General features: G+C 36.7%; 1 long non-coding RNA gene across 1 annotated transcript; it reads right to left on the bottom strand.

Moving 5' to 3' along the window:
* Positions 1-17,837: 17,837 nt before the first annotated feature.
* LOC134733633 (uncharacterized) lies at positions 17,838-20,564 on the bottom strand. The gene is made up of 3 exons (XR_010117291.1): positions 20,518-20,564; positions 19,732-19,857; positions 17,838-17,918 (listed from the first exon to the last, which is right to left on the bottom strand). It is a non-coding gene; the product is annotated as an uncharacterized lncRNA (long non-coding RNA).
* Between the last annotated feature and the right edge of the window lie 2,446 nt (positions 20,565-23,010).

The raw sequence follows: 23,010 nt of genomic DNA, 5'->3' as shown, positions 1-23,010 counted from the left end.
TGGGACCAACAACTTAATCCATCCCACCATGGTAAGATTTTTCTTTTATTCAGAGTAAGATGAGAGGGAGATGAGAACCATGGAAAGAACTAAGTAAAAAGGCAACAGCATCCTACTTCTTTACCCTCAAAAGAGTCATTCTTGCATTAAGTCTATACTCATATTCTTGCTTCTGTTGAAAGATGCTTTTTTCTTCCTCTATGCCTTATGGATAAATGAAAATAAAAAAGGAATACGATAGAGAGCCTAGAGACAGATACATGCATATATGAACACTTGTTTATAGCAGGAGTGGTGATGCAGAGCAGTGGAGGAAAAGATAGTCTATTTAAGTAATTGAGCTGGTATATTTGGATATCCATATGGCAGAAATAAAAACTAACCCATATTTCACACCATATGAAAATAATCAATTCCGGGAGAAATGTACACCTAAATATGAAAAGCCACACCAAAAGCTCTTCAGAGTTAATATAAGTGAATACTTTCCTAAATAAGAAAAGATTTCTTAAGCAGGATATAAAAATTATTGGCCATAAATGTGACTATATTAAATTTGAAAACCTGTTTATCAAAAGGCACCATTAAAAGAGTGAAATGTAAGCCATAGAGTGAAGGAAAAATTTTACAGTAAAATATAACCAAGAGCAAGCAGACCCTCAAAAAAGTTAAACATAGTACTACCATACGACATAAGCAATTCCTCCCCAAGTATATCCCGGAAAACTGAAAGCAAGTACTCAATCAAGTACATGTACACGTGTGTTCACAGAAGTGCTATTCACAAAAGCCAAATGGTAATAACAACCCAAACATCTATCAAAAGATGAATGAATAAACAAATTTTATAACCATACAGTGAAATATTATTGATTCATAAAAAGAATGATGCACTGGCACATGCTAAATGTAGATGAATCTCTAAAAAGTTATTCTAAGTGAAAGAAGCCAGATACAGGATGTCACATATTGTATGATTTCATTTATGTAAATCATCCAGAGTAGATAAATCCATAGGGACAGAATACAGATTGGTGGTTGCTAGGGGCTGTGGGAGGGATAGATGGGGAAAACTGCTTGATGGATAATGAATTTTACTTTGGAGTGACAGAAATGCTTTGGAATTAGTGGTAGTGATTGCACCACTTGGTGAATGTACTAAATGCTACTGAGCTGTTCACTTTAAAATGGTTAATTTTATGTTGGAATTTTACCTCCATAAACTACATACATAATATATATGTGTGTATACATTGATATGGGTGTAAATATAATACTTATATATATGACAAACAAAGAGTTTGTAGCTAGGATATATAAACACGTGTTCCAAATCAGTGAGAAGACAATCAGCACAATAGAAAAAATGAGCAAAGGATTTGAGAGGCACTTAACAAAAAATAAAATTCAAATGGCTAATAACCGTATGATAAGTTTCTCAACCTTATTTGTAGTCAATAAAATAAACTAAAACTACAGTAAGATAGATCTATTGAGTTGGTTTAAAAATACAAATAAAAACAAAACTAACAAAACCAACTATTGGTGAGGGTATGGCACAAAACGACCCTCATATACCCATTGGGAGCATAATTTGAGTCAACCAATTTAGAATATGAATTGGCAGTAACCGCTAAATTTCAACAAAGGCATATCCTATGCCATAGAAATTCTCACTGGTAAAAACTTGAGAAATATGTGCATAATGTCCCTGAACCATGTGTAAGAACATTTATAGTATTAGTTTTAAAATAACTCAAATGCCCATCAGTGGTAGAATGGATAGATAATTTGTAATATATCTGTATAATGAAATATTATGTTGCAATACAATGAACATGGTGATAGCCACATGCAATAGCATACATTGATATTCTGGATATGATGTTGATAGAAAAAAGTCAGGTGCAATGAATAAAGTATAATTTTATTTATAGACATTTAAAAAGTAACAAAATGGGATATGTTAGCCTGATTCTATCATTTCACAATGAATACATATATCCAAACATCGTATTGTACTCTATAAGTATATACAATTATTATGTATCCATTTAAAACTAAGATAAAGCTTAAAAAGAAAAGCAATAAAATTAAACCATAGTTATTACGCATGCATACCACTTAGTGAAATAATAAGGAAAAGCAGAAAAGTGATTAACGTAAAAGTCAAGATAGTGATGTTTTAGGGGAAAAAGAGTTTATTATTAAAAGGAGCATATGGAAGTTTTCTGAGTTGTGGGCTATTACCTGTTTTGAAGTTTTTGGTAATTTATAATAATTCATTCAGTTGTACTTATATTTAATACATTTTTGTTCATCGTAGTTCATAATGAAATGGTTTAGAATATTCCCATATGCCAAGTTACCTTCCTTCTCAAGTGTCCTTACCTCCCCTGACGTACACATCCAAGTTATTCCTCCATTCCCCATGCGAGCAGCTGAGAATACCCTCTATGGTGGGCAGAATTCCACATTGGCCCCCAATAACCCTTTTCCTTGTTTAATTCCCTCCTTATAAAATGTGGGCAGAACTTGTGCATTCGATGGTATATCAATCCTATTATTATTTTCTATTAAATGACAAAATGTAATTAAGGTTACTATCAGTTTGCTTTCAGGTAATTAAAACGGGATTATTCAAGCAGGCCTAACCTAATTCTGTGAATCCTTTAAAACAGGGGTGTCTGACCCCCGGCCTGCAGATCGGTCCATGGCCTGTTAGGACCCGGGCCATACAGCAGAAGGTGAGCTGCCGGCAAGAGAACATTACTGCCTGAGCCCCGCCTCCTGTCAGGTCAGCAGCGACATTAGATTCTCATAGGAGTGTGATCCCTATTGTGAACTGCGCATGTGAGAAATCTAGGTTGCATGCATGCTACTTATGAGACTCTAATGCCTGATGATCTGAGATGAAACAGTTTCATCCAAAAACTACCCCTCCCTCCACCCTGCCATCTGTGGAAAAATTGGTTTCCATGAAACCAGTCCCTCATGCCAAAAAGGTTGAAGACCACCGCTTTAGAAGTGCATCTAGAGCCCAGAGGCAGAAGAAGTAAGTGAAAGAGTTTCAAAGCATGCAGAGGATTCTCTGCAGTGGATATTCTCCATTGCTGGTTTTGGAAAGGAGGTGCCACAAGGCAGGGAATGGTGGGCAGCCTCTAGGCACAGAGAGAAAACTCAGTCCAAAGGCCTCAGTCTTACAACTGTAAGGAACTGAGTCCTTCCAACACCTGGAATGTGCATTCTTGAAAGTGAATTCATCCCCAGAGCTTCTAGATAAGAACACAGCCCGGTCAATGCCTTAAGTGTGATACCCTGAGCAGAGACTCTAACTGTGAGATAAATAAGTCAGCATTGTTTCAAGCCACTACACTTGTAATAACTTGTTACACAACAGTAGAACTTTGCTCCTACTATACTAACTTTTTTGGGTCTTATGCTTCTCTTTCTTCCTTCTTTCCAGATCAAGCTAATCTTTTAAAAAAATATTATTTGAGGCTGGGCACGGTAGCTCACACCTCTAATCCCAACACTCGGAGGTCCAGGTGGGAGGATCACGAGAGGCCAGGAGTTCGAAACCAGCCTGAGCAGCATAGGAAAACCTCACCTCTACAAAAAATAAACAATAAAAAAAGAAAGTACTTGAGCGTGATGGCAAGTGCCTGTAGTTCCAGTTACTTGGGACGTTGAGGTGGGAGGATTGCTTGAGCCTAGGAGGTTGAGGCTGCAGTGAGCCATGATCACACCACTGGACTTCAGCCTGGGTGACAGAGCCCTGTCTAAATAGATATATATATATATATATATTTATACATACATACATATGTACATATATACGCACAGACACAAACACATAATTTGCAAAATATGGAATAATAACAGACATCTGTGTACTCACCACACAGACTTACAGAAATCAACATTTGGCTATATTTTTTATTTTTTTAAGAAGTAAAATATTAGAGATACATCCAGAACCTCAATATTTATCCTATTTCCCACTCTGTCTTCTCAGAAGGAATATCTTTACAAATACCTATTTATTATCTAAGTTTTGAATGTAGAATTCTATATTCATTGGTGACATCCTGATCTATATCATCACCCACTTTATGAAAATATTTCTGACTAGTTTAGTTTTTGAGATATCTCAATTGATAAAGTTTACTATTATGATTGCATCACAACTTACTAGAATTTTGCTAATTCTTAATTTATATATTTTAAAATTATAATTTAGAACATGATAATGAAGAAAACATTTGTTGTACTATTTTTATTTAGTAATTATGTTTGTTAATATTGCAGTGTCTGGTGTATTATAGTTGGCTTTTGCTTTATCTTTTTTGTCTTTTAACTTTATTGCTTCTGTATCATTATTATGGAAGATAATCTGATAAAAGGCATGCAATCAAACTTTCAGAACTAAGAAGATTCATCTGTCACCTTTCTTTTTTCAAATGGAAAGTTTAATATGTTTTTACTTTTTGTGATTATTTTTACATGCATTTATACTAGTATCTGCCATGTTGTTATACAGTATTTTAATTCCTGTTTAGTTTTAGCACTTAAGTACTAAAATAGTCATTGTAATTTCTGTAGTTTTCAGTTGATAAATATTTAATGTATGTATATGTTTACCAATTTATTGCATCATAATTGCTTCTTATAGATCTCTTCCTCTTTCTGGATTCGATTTTACTCTTAGTGAGGTACATCATTTACTGTTTCTTTCAGTAAGGTGTGATGAATTGTTGAGTCAGTCTGAAAATGTCTACCATGCCTTCTTAAATGATAATTAATCTGGGAATAAAATTCCTAAAGGAATTGTTTTTCCTTCAGTATTTTGATAATATGAATGCATTTCCTTTTGACTTCTACTTTTGCTGAGGATAGGTCTAAGTTAATTCTTTGCCAATATTCTGCCTTTTCTATTTGGCTGTTTCTCAGATTCTCTGCTCGTCTTTGGGGTTTTGTGATTCCAGGGCAATATGTCTAGGTGTGGATATAATCCTGCTGAAAACAGGAAGAAAGAAAGAAAACATATATATTTAGGTATTCTAATGATGTTGGGTGGGGCACAGTGCATGGGGCTGACGTCGCAAGTCCTGAGAACACCAGTCAGCCCGTGCTTTGGGTGCAGCAGGAATGAGCCTGGAGGGAGGCTGCTCTTGGAGTCCCTGCACCAGCGCTGCTCCGGGCTGTGGCCACACTCCAGGCTGTAGGTCCTGCTTAGGGAAGAGCTCTGTACGGCCTGCATGGTGCGCACGGCCGCCTTCACGAGGGCTGGCTTGCCCTGTGGCCCTTCTGGCCTTATCATAGTTCGTGGTAGTATGGCAGACAACATTCCCTTCATCCCATGAAAGGGATCTGTCGTGTATTTTGAGGAGATGTCACCCTTTTCTAAGTCCCAAAAACCCATTCTAGTTGGCCCAGACCCCCTTCTTCCCACTCAGACTCCCTATGGAAGAGTCGCCGGCTGCTGGGTGTCCCTGTGTTCTTTGGGTGACATGGGCCACCAGGGAATCCCTGGCCCGACCACTGGCTGAAAACAGGAACAAAGAAAAAATAATAATAAAATTAAAATGTGTGTGTGTGTGTGTGTGTGTGTGTGTATTCTGATTATGTTGGGGCACAGTTTTAATCTGAGGATTTACACATTTCACCAATTCTAGAAATCTTCAGACATTATTATTTCAAATGTTGACTCTTCAACATTCTCCTTAATATTGTAGTAAAACATTTATTAAGTATATGTTAGATATCTCTATCATCCATATTTGTTAAGCTTTGCTTTATATTTTCTATCATTTTATTAGTATGTATTGCATTGTTAGTATTTCCTCAGCTTTAATTTCCAGCTCCCCAATTCAATCTCCAGCTGTGTCCACACCTCAGATGTTTAATTTCTCTAAAAAATTGTGTGTGTGTAACTTTCAAGGTTGCTAGTTGTCTTCCATAGTCTCCCATACAGTTTCTCTTGTATTTTCTCTTCTTTCATCTCCGTATTTGTTTTGAACATATTATCTTATAGAGTCTAATTTGTCTATTATCTTAAGTACTTTGGGATCAAATATTCTTGATTGTCACTATTTTCCTTATGGAGGATCATGTCCTCATGTGGTTTGTGGTTTATTTTTTTTTAAATTTTAAGCTTATGTTTATAGTCATTGTTTTATTCTCAAGATATCTGGTCCCAGAAAGCCTGGTTATAGACATGTAGTTATGAAGTGTTTTATGTTTATTTGCATTTTTTTTTAATTTCCAGGTGGTCTGGGGGATTTATTGGTCTAGAATCAATTTTTGAATTCATTTATCATTTCAGAGATTTGAATTTCATATTGATAGAGCAAACTTAGGCTTTATAACTTTACCTATCATGGGTTCTATTACCTAACAAAAAGTTCATCTTTTAGCTTTCCATGCTAAATTTTGAAAAATTAATTTTTGGTTTGGTTGCTTTTTCTTCCCTTTATATTTTCCGATACTGCTCCTGAGACACATTTTGTTTTTTCTGGTTCTAAGATAGTGGTGTTGATGCTTGTTGTGAAACTTTGGTTCTTACCTTCTTAGTTTAAAAGAATTTAAATAAGAGACACACAGCAAAGGAGATGCAACATAGAACAATTTGTTGCAAAGGAGAAAGAGTACTCTGAAAGTTACATGCAGAATAGACAGTACACCCCGAGAAAGGATTCAGGGTAGGGTGCTTTTAAGGATGAGACAGCAAAGCTGGCACCAGGGAGACCTCTTTATGGGAGCCTTCCATGGTTATTCATAAGGGGGTGGTAAAGAGTGTTGCTGGTAAGCATGTTATGGGTGGTTCTTTGGCTGCACATGTACAGTAGCTTTACATGCTTGTTCATACATGGCATGTCTTATTAGCCCTAAATCTCCACCCAGGGGTGTGTTTTTTACTATTATAATGAACAAAGAGTCAGTCTGAGGACAAGTAAAATCAAAATGCACATGGTCTTTCCAGGGGAAATTCCCTACTGGAGAGAGTTTTGCTTGAATGAGCTTGACTACCATGCAAATGCTGGGGCTTATTGTATTTATGGTTAAGCTTGCTGCATCCCAAGGACATAGTTACTGTCTTGACTATCTATCCTGCCTCAGTGGGTGTACTACTTCTAATTTTACAATCACTGAAGTGTGTCAGTTCCAGCATCCTGCCTCATGTGTGCAAAATATCACATAAGCTCTCCTTATGCGATATCACCTAAGCTCTCCTTATGAAACCCAACCTTGAAGCTCTTTTGTCCAATACACTATACAGTATTTTTGCAGGGCCACTGTGATTTTGACCTGCTAGCTTACCATCCTTCTCTAAGTTTCTCCTTTTTAATAACTTGTGAGTTTTCGTTTTTTCTTTGAGCTCAAATGTAAATTACGTTATAAAGTATATTTAATTAAACTTGCATTTTTCAATACGTGAAAGCAAAATTGTTTCTTTGTTAGCCGAGTTTACCGTCTTCCCAGAATTTTATGTTCTGTAAGGTTAAATGACATTTAAAAATGAGTATTTTATTTTAAAAATATTTAAAATGAGTTATTTCCAGTTTCTATCTAAATAACAAGCATATCTTGGAGATATTGTGAGTTTCGTTCCAGATCACCACCATAAAGTGAATATCACAATAAAATGAGTGACAAAAATCTTTTGGTTTCCTAATACAGATAATAGTTATGTATATACGATCCTGTAGTTTATTGGTGTGCAATAGCATTATGTCTACAGAAATGAAATACCTTAATTTAAAAACACTGTATTGCTAAAACTGCTAATGGTCACCAGAGCCTTGAGTAAGTCGTAATCTTTTTGCTGTGGAGGATCTTGCCTCAATGTTGGTGGCTGCTGACAGATCAGAATGGTGGTTGTTGAGGGTTGGAGTGGCTGTGGCAATTTCTTAAAATAAAACAACTATGAAGTTTGTTGCATCAGTTAACTCTTCCTTTCATTAAAGATTTCCGTGTAGTATGCAGTGTTGACAGCATTTACCCACAGTGGAACTCCTTTCAAAATTATAGTCAATGTTCTGAAACCCTGCCACTGCCAACTAAGTTTATTTAATATTCTAAATCCTTTTTTTCATTTCAACAATGTTCAAAGCATCTTCACCAAGAATGGATTCCATTTCAAGAAACCACTTTCTTTGCACATCCGTAAGAAGTAACCCCTATCCTTTCAAGTTTTATTGGGAGATTGCAGCAATTTAGTCACATCTTCGTGCTCTACTTCTGTTTTAAAATTAATTTTAATTTTAATTTTAAGTTCCAGGGTACATGTGCAGGATGTGCAGGTTTGTTACATAGGTAAACGTGTGCCATGGTGGTTTGCTGCACCTATTAATTCATCACCTAGGTATTAAGCCCAGCATGTATTAGCTAATTTTCTTAATGCTCTCCCTCCCCGCAACCCACCCCCGTGACAGGCCCCAATATGTGTTCTTCCCCTCCCTGTGTCCATGTGTTCTCATTGTTCAGCTCCCACTTATAAGTGAGAACACGTGGTTTTTGGTTTTCTGGTCCTGCGTTAGTTTGCTGAAGATAATGGCTTCCTGCTCCTTATTCTAGTTTTGCTTGCTATTTCCACGACATCTGCAGTTACTTCCTCCACTGAAGTCTTGAGCCTCTCAAAGTCATCCATGAAGGTTGGAAGCTACTTCTTCCAAATTCCTGTTAATCCTTATATTTTTATCTCTTCTCTTGAATCATAAATGTTATTAATAGCATCTAGAAGAGTAAACCCTTTCTAGAGGTTTTCAATTTACTTTGCTCAGATCTATTAGAGGAATCACCATCTATGACAGCTATAGCCTTACAAAATGTATTTATTAAATAATAAGACTTGAAAGTTGAAATTACTTCTTGATCCATGGGCTATGGAATGGATGTTGTGTTAGCAGCATAAAAACTACAATTAATCTCCTTGTACATCTCCATCTGAGTTCTTGGGAAACAAGGTGCATTGTCAATGAGCAGTAATATTTTAAAAGAAATCTTATTTTCTGAGCAGTAGTTCTCAACAGTGGGCTTAAAATATTCAGTAAACCATGCTGTAAACAGATACGCTGTCATCAAGGCTTTATTGTTCCTTTTCTAGAACACAGGCAGAGTAGATTTACTGTAACTCCCAAAGGCCCTAGAATTTTCAGAATGGCAAATGAGCATTGGATTCAACTTAAAGCCACCAGCTGTATAAGCTCCTAACAAGAGAGTCATCCTGTTTTTTGAATCTTTGAAGCCAGGCATTGACTTCTCCTCTCTAGTTATGAAAGTCCTAGACGGCATCTTCTTTCAATAGAAGGCTGTTTCATCTACATGGAAAATGTGTTGTTTGGTGTAACTTCATCTTAGCTAGATCTTCTAGATAACTTGTTGCAGTTTCTACATAAGCACTGGCTGCTTCACCTTGCACTTTTCTGCTATGGAAATGGTAATTTTTCTTAAACCTCATGAACTAACCTCTGTTAGCTTCAATCTTTTCTTCTGTAGCTTCTTTGCTTCTCTCAGCCTTCACTGAATTGAAACGAGTTAGACCCTTGCCCTGGATTATGCTTTAGTGTAAAGGAAGGTTGTGTCTGGTTTGATCTTCTATGCAAACCACAAAAACTTTCTCTATCAGAAATAAGGTTGTTTCACTTTCTTATCATTCGTGTGTTCACTGGAGTAGCACTTTAATTTATTCCAAGAACTTTTCTGTTGCATTCACAATTTTGCTGTTTGGCACTAGAGGCCTCACTTTCAGCCTGTCCTGGCTTTCAACATGTCTTCCTCGCTAAACTTAATCATTTCTAGCTTTTGATTTAAAGTGAGAGACGTGCAACTTTTTCTTTCACTTGAACACTTAGAAGCCATTGTAGGGTTATTACTTAGCCTAATTTCAATATTGTTGTGTCTTAGAGAATAGGGAAGTCCAAGGAGTGGAAGAGAAACAGGGAAATGGACAGCTGGCAGAGCAGTCAGAATACACACATTGATCAATTTAAGTTCACCGTCTTTTATGGGTGAGGTTTGCGGCATCCCAAAAGAATTACAATAATGATATCAAAAATCACTGATCACAGATTGGTATATCAAATATAATATCATAGGAAAGTTGAAATATTGTGAGAAATAACAAACCGTGTCAGAGAGACACAAAGTGAGCACATACTGTTGGAAAAAATAGTGGCACCAACGAACTTTCTCAATGCAGGGACAACAAAAACCTTCAATCTGTAAAAAAACACAGTATCTAGGAAGTGCAATAAAGTGAAGCACAATAAGATGAGGTATGTCTGTACTATTAAAGTAGCTCACAAGAGGCTAAATTAAGACTGACAGTAAACCTATTGTGAAATCTAGAAGGAATTTCTACTATTAGGTTGATTGAACTAGATTGAAAAGTGTAATTGATGATCCATTTTCCAAGCTCATGAGAAATCTGCTCACTCCAATGTAGTTAGACAACCCTCCCTCCCTCATACACTCTCTGCCCTCTTGTTTACAAATACAAGCTCTCTACTAAACAGATATTTCTCTCTGCACTGTACATGCATTTTTTTTGAGATACCTAGAGAGCTATTCTCTCTCACCTCCTGCTTTTCTCCCATATTCCAACTCCGTCTCCAAACCACACCTGTATTCCTTCTTTTTAAGCATTTAGCAAAAGGCTGCAGACTGCAAAAGTACAACTGCATGAAGTACGATGAGAGGGTAAAGGCTCATGATGGGCACACTGAATTTTGGGAGTCAAAAACCTGCCAGCAAAGCATGCAGGATCGACTCAGGAAAAACAATGATAACAGTGCATTCTAAAGATTTCAGCATAGCCGGGCGCGGTGGCTCACGCTTGTAATCCCAGCACTTTGGGAGGCTGAGGCGGGCGGATCACGAGGTCAGGAGATCGAGACCACGGTGAAACCCCGTCTCTACTAAAAATACAAAAAATTAGCCGGGCGTGGTGGCGGGCGCCTGTAGTCCCAGCTACTCGGAGAGGCTGAGGCAGGAGAATGGCGTGAACCCGGGAGGCGGAGCTTGCAGTGAGCCGAGATTGCGCCACTGCACTCCAGCCTGGGCGACAGAGCGAGACTCCGTCTCAAAAAAAAAAAAAAAAAAAAAAAAAAAAAAAGATTTCAGCATAATGTATATTAAAACAATGGAGTTAGGGAAAGTCTTGAAATGGTTGCATAAAGCTGCCATCCAGTTGGACCTCCAGCAATCCAGCGACAAGGGGGGAATTTCACATACCCTGATTTTAGCAAATGTAGATCTAGAAAGATAGTCTTTTGCCCGGAAAGGAGAAAAAATCAACATGGAGCCTATGACAATATACTGCATAGTCCAGGAAAGGAAAGAGTATCTTGAATATTGGGAAGAAGAGCTAATTTGTAAAGATTATTTATTAGGAAAACAAAAAATATTTTAAAACCTTAAGTAGAATGCATCAAAACATGGTACTCTTACTCCTATAGTTGAAGGCAATAAAGGTGTAACATATAGAGAGCAAATGACAGAAATTTTAAAAAGGTAGGTGAGAGCAAGGAATGATTATGAGAAAATTAAAAGGATAATGGTAGAAACAAAATTTGTGCCAGAGGCAGTAAAGAAAAGAACTGATGGTAAGGAAACAGATATAATGATGTGGAGTGTGTATTTGAGAAATCTTAGATTTGATAGAAATGGAGAAATAAATGATAATATTATGACAGAAGATGGAAAAGAAAGGAGTAATAACAGATATACGATAAACATGTTCGTTACTTCTGAGGAAGTCAAAACAATTGGAACAGATCTAAAGACTGAAAGAATTCATATCTTGAACTAAAAAGTAAAATAAGTCACCAGAGAATTCAGATAGAAGAATCACAATCACTGTGCTCCATGTAATGTGAATAAAAGTTTGCATTCGATTGGGTGAATTTTAATTACATGAATAAGTGAAACATGAAGCTTAATTAAAAGTTTCTCCCAAGAATTCATAGAAATAAATATCATACCAAGGTAAGTTAGAAGACATACCATTTATAGCATCAGATGATTCAGATTTTTCGAAGTAGATAGCCAAAAGCAAGTTGTATGTTTTTTTCCCCCAGCTTTATTGAGGTATAATTTACAAGTAAATCTGTGTATATTTAAGGTATATAACTTGATGTTTTGACATACATACACATTGTGAAATAATCCCCATAATCAAGCTAATGAACATATCCAATACCTAACATAGTTACCATTTCCTTTTTATTTTTTCTGTGTATGTGTAAGAACACTTAAGATCTACCCTCTTGGCCAGGTGCAGTGGCTCACACCTGTAATCCCAGCACTTTGGGAGGCTGAGGCGGGCAGAACACGAGGTCAGGAGATCGAGACCATCCTGGCTAACACAGTGAAACTCCGTCTGTACTAGAAATACAAAAAATTAGCCGGGTGTGGTGGCGGGTGCCTGTAGTCCCAGCTACTTGGGAGGCTGAGGCAGGAGAATGGCGTGAACCTGGGAGGCAGAGCTTGCAGTGAGCCGAGATTGTGCCACTGCACTCCAGCCTGGGCAAGAGAGTGAGACTCTGTCTCAAAAAAAAAAAAAAAAAAATCTACTGTCTTAGCAAATTCCAAATGTACAATACTGTATTGTTAACTATAGTCATGGCGTTGTATATTAGATCTCCAGAGCTTGTTCATCTTTCATAACTAAGGCATGGTGTGCTCTTTGATCAACATTTCCTCATTTTCCCCTCCGCCAACCATTGGTAACCACTATTCTACTCTTTGTTTCTGTGAATTTCACTATTTAAGATTCCACATAAAAGTGAGCTCATGCAGTACGGTATTTGTCCTTCTTAGTCTGGCTTGTTTCACTTAGTATAATGGCCTCATGTCCTCAAGGTTCATCCATGTTGTCACCAATGTCAGAATTTCCTTTTTTAATGGCTGAATAACATTCCATTATGCATGCATACACACACTCCATACACATATGCACTGTTTTTTAAAGATCCATTCATCCATCAATGGACATTTATGTTGTTTCCATGTCTTGGCTTTTGTGAATAATGCTGCAATGAACTTGGAAGTGTAGGTATGTCTTCAAGATACTGATTTCATTTCCTTTGGATATATATCCAGAGGTGAGACTGCAAAGTTCTATGTTAGTTCTATTTTTAATTTTTTGAAGAACCTCCATACTTTTTTATAATGACTGTATCAAGTTACATTCCCAGCAATAATGTGTAAATGTTCCTCTTCTAGTTGTATGGTTCTAACACTCTTAATATAAAAGGTGCCAAAAGCGATTGTAGATGGTGATTAAAGAATATTTTTTTAAATTTTGTTGTTGTGTAATGGCATACAAACATATCATAAAATATATTCTCTTGTAACCACTACCTGGGTCAAGAAGCATCATGCTGAAGACATGAAACCCTGAAGCCCTCATGCCTCTTCACAGTCAATATTTCCTTCTTACTCTCCTTTTATGGTAATAATTACCTTTTCTTTACTAGATAAGCCTGCATCACTAAACAATGTGGTTAATTGTCTGTTTTTGAGTTTTATAGAAATGTAATCATACTGTGTAAATTTTTATATGTTTATTTCTTCATTCAACAGTGCATTTATGAGATTTATCTCTGCCAGTTTTGTGTAGCTGTGCTTCTTCCATTTTCATTGCTATTTAGCGTTCCTGTTAATGAAAATACCACAATTTATTTATACATTAATTCTTTCTGGTTTTCAGATATTGCCAATAATAGTGCTGTAAAATTGATGTACATGTCTTTTGGTGAACATGAGTACATAATTGTTGGTTATATGCTTAGAATAGAATTGCAGGGTAACAGGCTAGCATAGGCTTAGTCTTATTAGATAATATCAGTTTTCCAAGTTGTTTGTTAAAATAATTGACATTACAAACAACTGTGTATGAGAGTTCCATTTGCTCCACATCATTACCAACACTTGATATTTTCAGCTAAGTTTTAGCTGACCTACTGCAGGTAAAGGGTATCACATTTTAGTTTTAATCTGGATTTCTTTTGTGACTAAAGGTTGAATGCAATTTCATAACTTTATTAACCATTCAACATCTTTAATAAAGTGTCTTTTCACAACTCTTGCCTATCTTTCTTGTCTTTTTCTTACAGAATTGTAGGAAATCTTTATGTATTTCAAATAAAAGCCCTTTGTTTACATGTACGACAAATGTATTTTCTGGCCTTATTCCCCCTCTATTTTTATAGTACCTTGTAGGGAATAGACGTCTTTAGTTTTAATTTATTTCTATTTATCAGTCTTTATGCTGATCACATTTTTGTTTTATTGAAGAAATTACTTTATATCCAAATTTGTAAAGATATTCTTTTATATTGACTTTAGGAAGTTTTATTGCTTTTTCTTCATATTTAGGTTTATGATCTACCTGAAGTTGATATCTTTTATATGGTGGAAGCAGGGTTCTAATTTTATTTTATTTCCCTTATGGCTTATCCAATGATCCCAAAACAACTTATTGGAAATCTGTGTCTTCCCCACAGCTCTGCAGTTTCACCCCTGTGTAAGTCAAGTATGCATAGAAGGATAAATCTCTTTTTGGACTCTCCCATTTATCTACATGCATTTTTTCATTATCAAAGCTTTATAACATAATACTGTATCTGAAAAGCAAACCATTCACCTGTTCTTCTTGAAGCGAATAAGCTACTTTTGAAAATTTTTGCTTTTCCATAAAAATTGTACCATCCACTTGCCAAATTACAAACTTGAACAAACTTGTTGGATTTTCAATGGTATTACACTGAATCTATAGATTTAATTGGGAAAAACTGACAACTTTAAATATAGATTCTCTCAACCCATCAACATATATCTCCTTTATTTAATTCTTTTTAAGTGTGTCAATAAAGTTTTATCAGTTGTCTTGTAGAAATCTTGCACATTTGTTATAGAATTATTATTTGATATTTTAACATTTTAGTGATATATATAGTGTTTCTGATTACTTTTAATTATTGTCATTTTATTGAAATAAAATAATTTTTGTATATAGAAATATTGCTAAACTAATTTAGAAACCCTAATAAAATCAAACCATCTGTGAACTACGATGGATTTGTTTCTTCCTTTCTTATCCTTCTTACATTTCCATTTCCTCTCCTGGCAGGATCTCTAGTGTAATGTGAACTAGAGCCAGACACGATGGCTTATGCCTATAATGCCAGCACTTTGGGAGGCCAAGGCAAGTGGATCACTTCAGCCCAGGAGTTCGAAATCAGCCTAGGCAATATGGTGAAATCCTGTTTCTACTAATAATACAAAAATTAGCTGGAAGTGGTGACATGCACCTGTGGTCCCAGCCACTCTGTTGGTTGAGATGAGAGGATCACCTGAGCCCAGGGAGGTCAAAGCTACAGTGAGACAAGATCACACCATTGCACTTTGGCCTGGGTGACAGAGTGATACACTGTTTAAAAAACAAAAACAAAACAAAACAAAAAACTAGAAGTCATGAGAGGGTGCATTTTTGTCTTGTTTCTGATCTTGCTACAAGATTTTTATGCATATACTCATGCACCATGTAACCCACATAATGACGCTTTGGTCTTTGGTCAATGACAGACCATATATATTACTGTGGTCCCATAAAATTACAATACCATATTTTTACTGTACCTTTTTTATATTTAAATATATTTAGATAAACGAATACTCACCATTGTGTTAGAATTGCCTGTAGTATTCAGTACAGTAACCTACTGTACAGGTGTGCGTCTTAGGAGCAATAGGCCGTACCATATAGTCTAGGTGTGTAGTAGGCTACATCATCTAGGTTTGTGTACATACACCCTATGATGTGCAGACAACAATGAAATCACCTAATGATACATTTTTCAGATTGTATTCCTATCGTTAAGTGACACATGACTGTAATGTATTTTTAATCATAGGTCTGTCTTTTCCTAACCTGCTGAGAGATTTTATTTTTACTATGAATGGATGCTGAATTTTGTCAAGTGCTTTTTTCTGCACCATATGAGATGATAAAATCATCTTTATTCTTACTTCATGAATGAGGTGGATGCAGTGTTCTTGCAGTGGATGGGTGGAGCCCTGCAGTGGATGAGTAGAGCCCAGAGTCCGGGATCTGCAGCAGCTCTGAATTACCACTCATTTTGCTCACTCCCCTCCATTTTGGTTTGGTAGTTTCTTACTCTACTTTCAGTACTTTCCTGAACTTAAGATGATTTTTTTAAGAATTGTTGAATAAAATGTTGAAAGGATATACATATATATATATATTTTTATTTTACTTTAAGTTCTGGGATACATGTGCAGAAAGTGCAGGTTTGTTACACAGGTATACATGTGCCATGGTGGTTTGCTGCAGCCATCAGCCCGTCATCTAGGTTTTAAGCCCTGCTGCATGCATTAGGTATTTGTCCTAATGCTCCGCCTCCCCTTTACCCCCACCCGGCAACAGGCCCATGTGTGTGATGTTCCCCTCCCTGTGTCCATGTGTTCTCATTGTTCAACTTCCACTTATGACTGAGAATATTCAGTGTTTGGTTTTCTGTTCTTGTGTTAGTTTACTGAGAATGATGGCTTCCAGCTTCATCCATGTCCTTGCAAAGGACATAAACTTATTCTTTTTTATGGCTGCATAGTTTTCCAAGGTATATATGTGCCATATTTTCTTTATGTAGTCTATCATTGATGGACATTTGGGTTGTTTCCCAGTCTTTGCTATTGTAACTAGTGCTGTAATAAACATAAGTGTGCATGTGTCTCTATAGTAGAATGATTTATGATCCTTTAGATATATACCCAGTAATGGGATTGCTGGGTCAAATGGTATTTCTGGTTCTAGTTCCTTGAGGAATTGTCACACTGTCTTCCACAATGGTTGAACTAATTTATACTCCCATCAACAGTGTAAAAGCGTTCCTATTTCTCCAAAGCCTTGCCAGCATCTGTTGTTTCCTGACTTTTTAATGATCACCATTCTAACTGGCATGAGATGTTATCTCATTATGGTTTTGATTTGCATTTCTCTAATGACCAGTGATGATGAGCTTTTTTCATTTGTTTATTGGCCACATAAATGTCTTATTTTGAGAACTGTCTTTTCATATACTTTGCCCACTTTTTGATACTTTTTTTTATTATAAATTGTTTAAGTTCCTTGTAGATTCTGGGTATTAGACCTTTGTCAGATGGGTAACTTGCAAGGATATTTTATTGTTATCTGAAATATGAGTAATCTTGCATTAAAAATGAAGAAAGTGGCAAAAATATATTTTAATAATGAAAATAGCTACCAAGGGAAAATGTAACATAATAACTACCTAAAAAACTAATGTGGCAGAACAAGAGTTTCTTATAACAAAGGACTAAGAATTGGCTGGCTCCTAATTGTAGCTGAACCAAGAGACCAGATGTGCAGCTGTGGTTGATTTTTCTCTTCTATCATCTACTGCAGCTTTGGGGGCAGGAGATCTGGGTATTATTCTTGGCTCTAACTTTGGCCATGGCACTGACCCTTTCTAAATGCCCAGTTCATTTCTTTTTCCTTTATCTTGCTGTTATCCAGCTCCTATCGTGGCATCAGATTACAGTTTGTTCCTGTTTTTCCCCATCTGAAATTCTCTCCGGGTCTCAGCACACTTCTTTCATTTAATATCTTTCCCTGTGATTTTCCATTAGGTCACACTCATTTTATCCAGCTTCAAATGTCTCAAGAAGTCCTCTGGGATCCATATATTAATGAATAGCCATAGTTGTTTTTAGTTTGCAGGAGAGCAGAGAGGAACCTGGGAATATTGCAGGCATTCATTTGCAAACGATTTAAGAAATACTTCATCCTGCTTTATTGTGTTTCATGTGATATAAACACACCTCTCAATCAAATTATGCTTTGTATTCAAGTGGGAGGTTAAATTATACTGTAGACAGAAAGAGAAGTGTACAGTTACTTTAAACAGAGCTGGGAAAGTAGGAGAAAAGTAGTTCAGAATTTTGTCATTAATAAGAATATATATATTAAAAACTGTGTGTTGAATCCTTTAGCTTTATAGCTCATAAATGGCATTTAAAAATTGAAAACACATTTTTCCCAGTAACAACGTAGGCTTTCTCTTGGTTCCTGGTTGCTATGTTAAAGAATAAAAGTGGACCTAACAATTTTTCATTTGTGGTGTTTTTATTGGGAACAGAAATAGTTCCTTAGAGTTTCTAAGGAGACAATGAAATAATAATTGAAGATAACATAAAACAGATCCCAAACAGGATAAGGGATGATATCTCAAGATCAAGAAGAATACATTGTCCCATCATTTTAGAAGGGGAAGGTGGTGGTTCTGTTTGTAATCATGTCTCTACCAATTGTAAGGGGAGACATGTTTTCCTTGAAGCAGTGTATCAGAGTAGCTAACAACTCGGATGCTCAGAGAAGGCCACTTGTTCTCAAGTTCTCCACCTCTCCCTAGCTGAAATATAAGGTCCTAGAATAGTCAACATAACTTTGAAAAAGAAGAACAAATTTAGACAACTTATACTACATAACAAATAGATTATATGACAGCATAGAGAGTCCAGAAATAAACATACATAGACAACTGATTTTTGACAAAGATGCAGAAGGCATGTCAGTGGAGAAAGTGGTGGTAGAACAATTGGATATCCATAAGCAAAGCAAAACAAAACAAAGAAATTTATACCTGAGGTCATACACAAAAATCAACTAAAACTGAATGATAGGCCTACTTATAAAACATAAACCAAAAAAACTTCTAGAGGTAAACACAGAAGAAAGTCTGCATGCCCTTCTGTTAGGCACACATTTTCTTAGATATCATACCAAAAGCACAATCCCAAAGGGAAAATTTGATAAATTAATCTTTATCAAACTTAAAAATTTATATTTAAAAGATACTGTTAAAAAAATAAAGAGACAAGCTACAAATTGGGAGAAATAACTTGCAAATTATAAGTCTGATAAAGGACTTATATATCCAGAATACAAAATATTTATAAAACAATCTAATAATAGAAAACTATCTTACCAGGTATTTCACCAAAGACGTGAAAAATGATGTCCAAATAAACCCATCGTTATTTATTTACAAAATGCAAATTAAAACCACATTGAAATACCACTACCCACCCACTGGAATCACTATAATCTAAAGACAGATAAGATTTGGCAAGGAAGTGGAGGAATTGAAACTCTCATACACTGTTGGTAAGAATGTAAAATGGTACAACCACTTTGACAGACAGTTTGTCGGTTTCTTAGAAAGTTAATATATTGGGCCAGGCGCGGTGCCTCATGACTATAATCCCGGCACTTTGGGAGGGCAAGGTGGGTGGATCAGTTGAGGTCAGGAGTTTGATACTAGCCTGGCCAAAATGATGAAACCATGTCTCTACTAAAAATAAAAAAAAATTAGCCAGGAATGGTGATGCACACCTATAATCTCAGCTACTAGGAAGGCTGAGGCGTGAGAATTGCTTGAACCTGGGAGATGGAGGTTGCAGTGAGCCAAGATCCTGCCTCTGTACTCCAGCCTGAGTGACAGAGCAAGACTCTATCTCAAAAAACAAAAAGAAAAAACAAGAACAAAAAAGTTAAATATTGGGAGGCCAAGGAAGGAGGATTGCTTGAGGCCAGGAGCTTGAGACCAGTCTGGACAACACAGCGAGAACTTGTCTCTAGAAAATTTTTTTTTTAAATTATCCAGACATGGTGGCATGTACCTGTGGTCCTAGCTACTTGGGAGGCGGAGGTAAGAAGATCCCTGGAACCCAGCAGATCCAGGCTGCAATGATCTATGGTTGTGCCACTGCACTCCGGCCTGGATGACAGATTGGAGACTCCTGTCTCTGAAAAAAAAGAAAAAAACAAAAAAGAAAAAAAGTTAATATACACTGTCCATATGATCCAGCCTCTCTACTGCTGGGAATTTGCCCAAGAAAAATGTAAGCATATATTCATACAAAGACTTGTACATGAATACTCATAGCAGCTTAATTTGTGGTAGCCCTAGCCTGGAAACAATCCAAATGTGCATTGATAGGTGAATAAACAAACAAACTGTATATCCACACAATGAAACACTACTCAGCAGTAAAATGAATGACTTATTGGTATAAGTCATTGGTATAAGAATTTGGATGACTTTAAAATTAATTATGTTAAAGGAAATAAGGCAGACCAGAAAAGTACACACCATAAATTCCATTCATATAAAATTGTACAAAATGTAAACAAGTATACTGTGAGAGAAAGCAGACCTGTGGTTGCTGGAGGATGAAGTGGGTAGATTGTAGGAAGGGGCAGGAACATTGGATTACAAGGAGCACAAGGAGACTTTTCGGTGGATGATGAATTCACAGGCATATAAATATGTCACAGTTGATAAGTTTATCAAATTATGTACTAATGTTATTAAATAAATATATCAAAGGTGTATAAATATGTCAAATTTGGTAAGTTTGTCAAATTATATACTGGTACTAGATTTTATTTTATGTCAATTATACCTTAAAAAACTTTTTAAAAGTGGACAACATTAAAAACATCTATTTTGCAACCCCAAGACAAATGGAACCAATAACCACACCCCAGTTATAAGGTTATTGTGATTATGTCATAACTTCCATGGAATGTTTAGTATTTTACCTGGCAACTGTAAACTCTCTTTAAATATTGGCAATTTTCCCCCTTTTTATTGAATTATGAAAAGAATTATCTCTGAGAAGAACAGAGAGGGTGCTTTCTGAAGCCGCGCTGCAGGGGAAGGTTGAGAGGTGCCCTCATTCTCTGTTATGGGCTGAATTCTGTCCTCTTCAAATTTATAAGTTGAAGTCCCAACTCTTAGTGTTATGTATTATGACTGTATTTAAAAATAATGCCTTTAATTATGTAATTACGTTGAAATGGTGTCATTAGAGTGGGCCCTAATCCAGCACTGCTGGTATCCTTGTAAGAAGAGGAGATCAGGACACACAGAGAGACACCAGGGATATGCACACACAGAGAAAGGCCGTGTGAGGACACAGAGAGAAGCAGCCATCGGCAAACCAAGGAGAGGAGCCTCAGAAGAAACAGCTTTGCCAAAACCTTGATCTTGGACTTCCAGCCTTCAGAACAGTGAGAAAATAAATCTCTGCTGTTTAAGCCCCTCTGTTAGTGGTACTTTGTTATGGCAGCTCATCTGAACAGACTAATTCACACCCAGAACAGAAGGTCTCTTGCATGGCACTTCCCTCTCTACCAAAGCAACTGCTCCTTAACGTGCCTGTTTCTGCAGAGCACCCAGGCTTTCTGGGCTTTCTGCACAGAGCAGCAGTTGGCTGTCACTCCTCCAGGGCAGAATGTAATGACAAGCCTCTCCACATCTAAACCCAACCAGGCACAGGTCCTGCTGCACCTTCTTCAGTGCCTGCTACGGTGGAGGTACTGCTGGGGTTTGCAGCTGCTGTGCCTTTGAGCTTCAGGCTCCAAGCTCTTATCGCTCAGTGCCATTGTGAGGTGTGGCCAAGCCCTGGCTTTATATAATCAAGTGCTCTGTGCAGTGAGACATGAAAAGGGAAGGAAACAAATGAAACTCTCAGCTTACTTCACTCATGGGGATTTTATTTCCTAGTTCATTTATGGCACTTTTCATCTGAAAATTTTATCTTGAAACGTAGAAGTTTAAATATCTTCGGTGGAATTATTACACATTTTCTAAGACTCTGGTGTTCTTTGTATAAAGTAAGGCCTGCCCTTGCTCTCTCCCTTAAGATACCATGTCCTCATTTATTTCTGTGCCTTTAAACTTTTCTTTCTATATAACAAGCTCCTTGAACACCTCTTAGGAATTTTTTTGATCATAAACCAGATTTTTCATTCTTTGAATGCTTGTTCTCTCCAACCCTCATATTAAACTTCCTGCAGAGTGAATCTATGAGTGATCTGTCATACATAAGCACAGAAACTCCTTGGAGACAGAGACGTGGTTTTATATCTTACGCATAGCCTTCTGGGCACTAAGTGTTCTTAATAAATCCCTGTAATGGCTTCCTCAGTGTCTAAAGCATATTCCTTCCACAGAACTTAACAAGTTTTCACGTAACTCAAACTAATTGAAAAGTAGTCATTCACTCTTTTATTCACTGGACACATATCAGTTGACGGGGTTACAAAGTTAAATCAGAAACATTGTTTGCTGTAAGGGGACTTTCAACTTAATAGAGGGATTCAAAAATGTAAATAAATATATGTAAGAAAATTTTGTAAGTGTAAGTGGAGTTAGAAGTAGATAGAACACCAGGAGAGATGATGTAGGGATTAGGAGGACTTTTCAGAAGAGATGACCCTGAAATAGAGACTTAAACATCAGCGCTGTTTCAAAACAGAACCCCTCTTTAAGCCTCAACACGATATTTTGTAACCCAGACATATAATCTGTCCAGCTCTGCTGTGGCTACCCCAAGGTGTGTGGTGTAGGAAGCTTTTCCTTTAAGGAACTTATGGTTCTGCCAAACATACCTTATGATATCATTGAATGTTTTTTTTTAAATTTTTTTTATTATACTTTAAGTTCTGGAATACATGTGCAGAACGTGTAGGTTTGTTACATAGGTACACATGTGCCATGGTGGTTTGTTGCACCCATCAACCCGTCATCTATATTAGGTATTTCTCCTAATGCTATCCCTCCCCTATCCCTCCACCCCTGGAGAGGCCCTGGTGTGTGATGTTCCCCTCCCTGTGTCCATGTGTTCTCATTGTTCAATTCCCACTTATGAGTGAGAACATGCGGTGTTCGGTTTTCTGTTCTTGTGTTAGTTTGCTGAGAATGATGGTTTCCAGCTTCATCCATGTCCCTGTAAAGGACATGAACTCATCCTTTTTTATGGCTGCATAGTATTCTATGGTGTATATGTGCCATTTTCTTTATCCAGTCTATCATTGATGGGCATTTGGATTGGTTCCAAGTCTTTGCTATTATGAACAGTGCCACAATAAACATACGTGTGCATGTGTCT

Source organism: Symphalangus syndactylus, chromosome 18, assembly GCF_028878055.3.
Source record: "Symphalangus syndactylus isolate Jambi chromosome 18, NHGRI_mSymSyn1-v2.1_pri, whole genome shotgun sequence".
Lineage (NCBI taxonomy): Eukaryota > Metazoa > Chordata > Mammalia > Primates > Hylobatidae > Symphalangus > Symphalangus syndactylus.
Note: the sequence above shows the minus strand (reverse complement) of the source record. Positions and strands in the feature narration are given on the sequence as shown.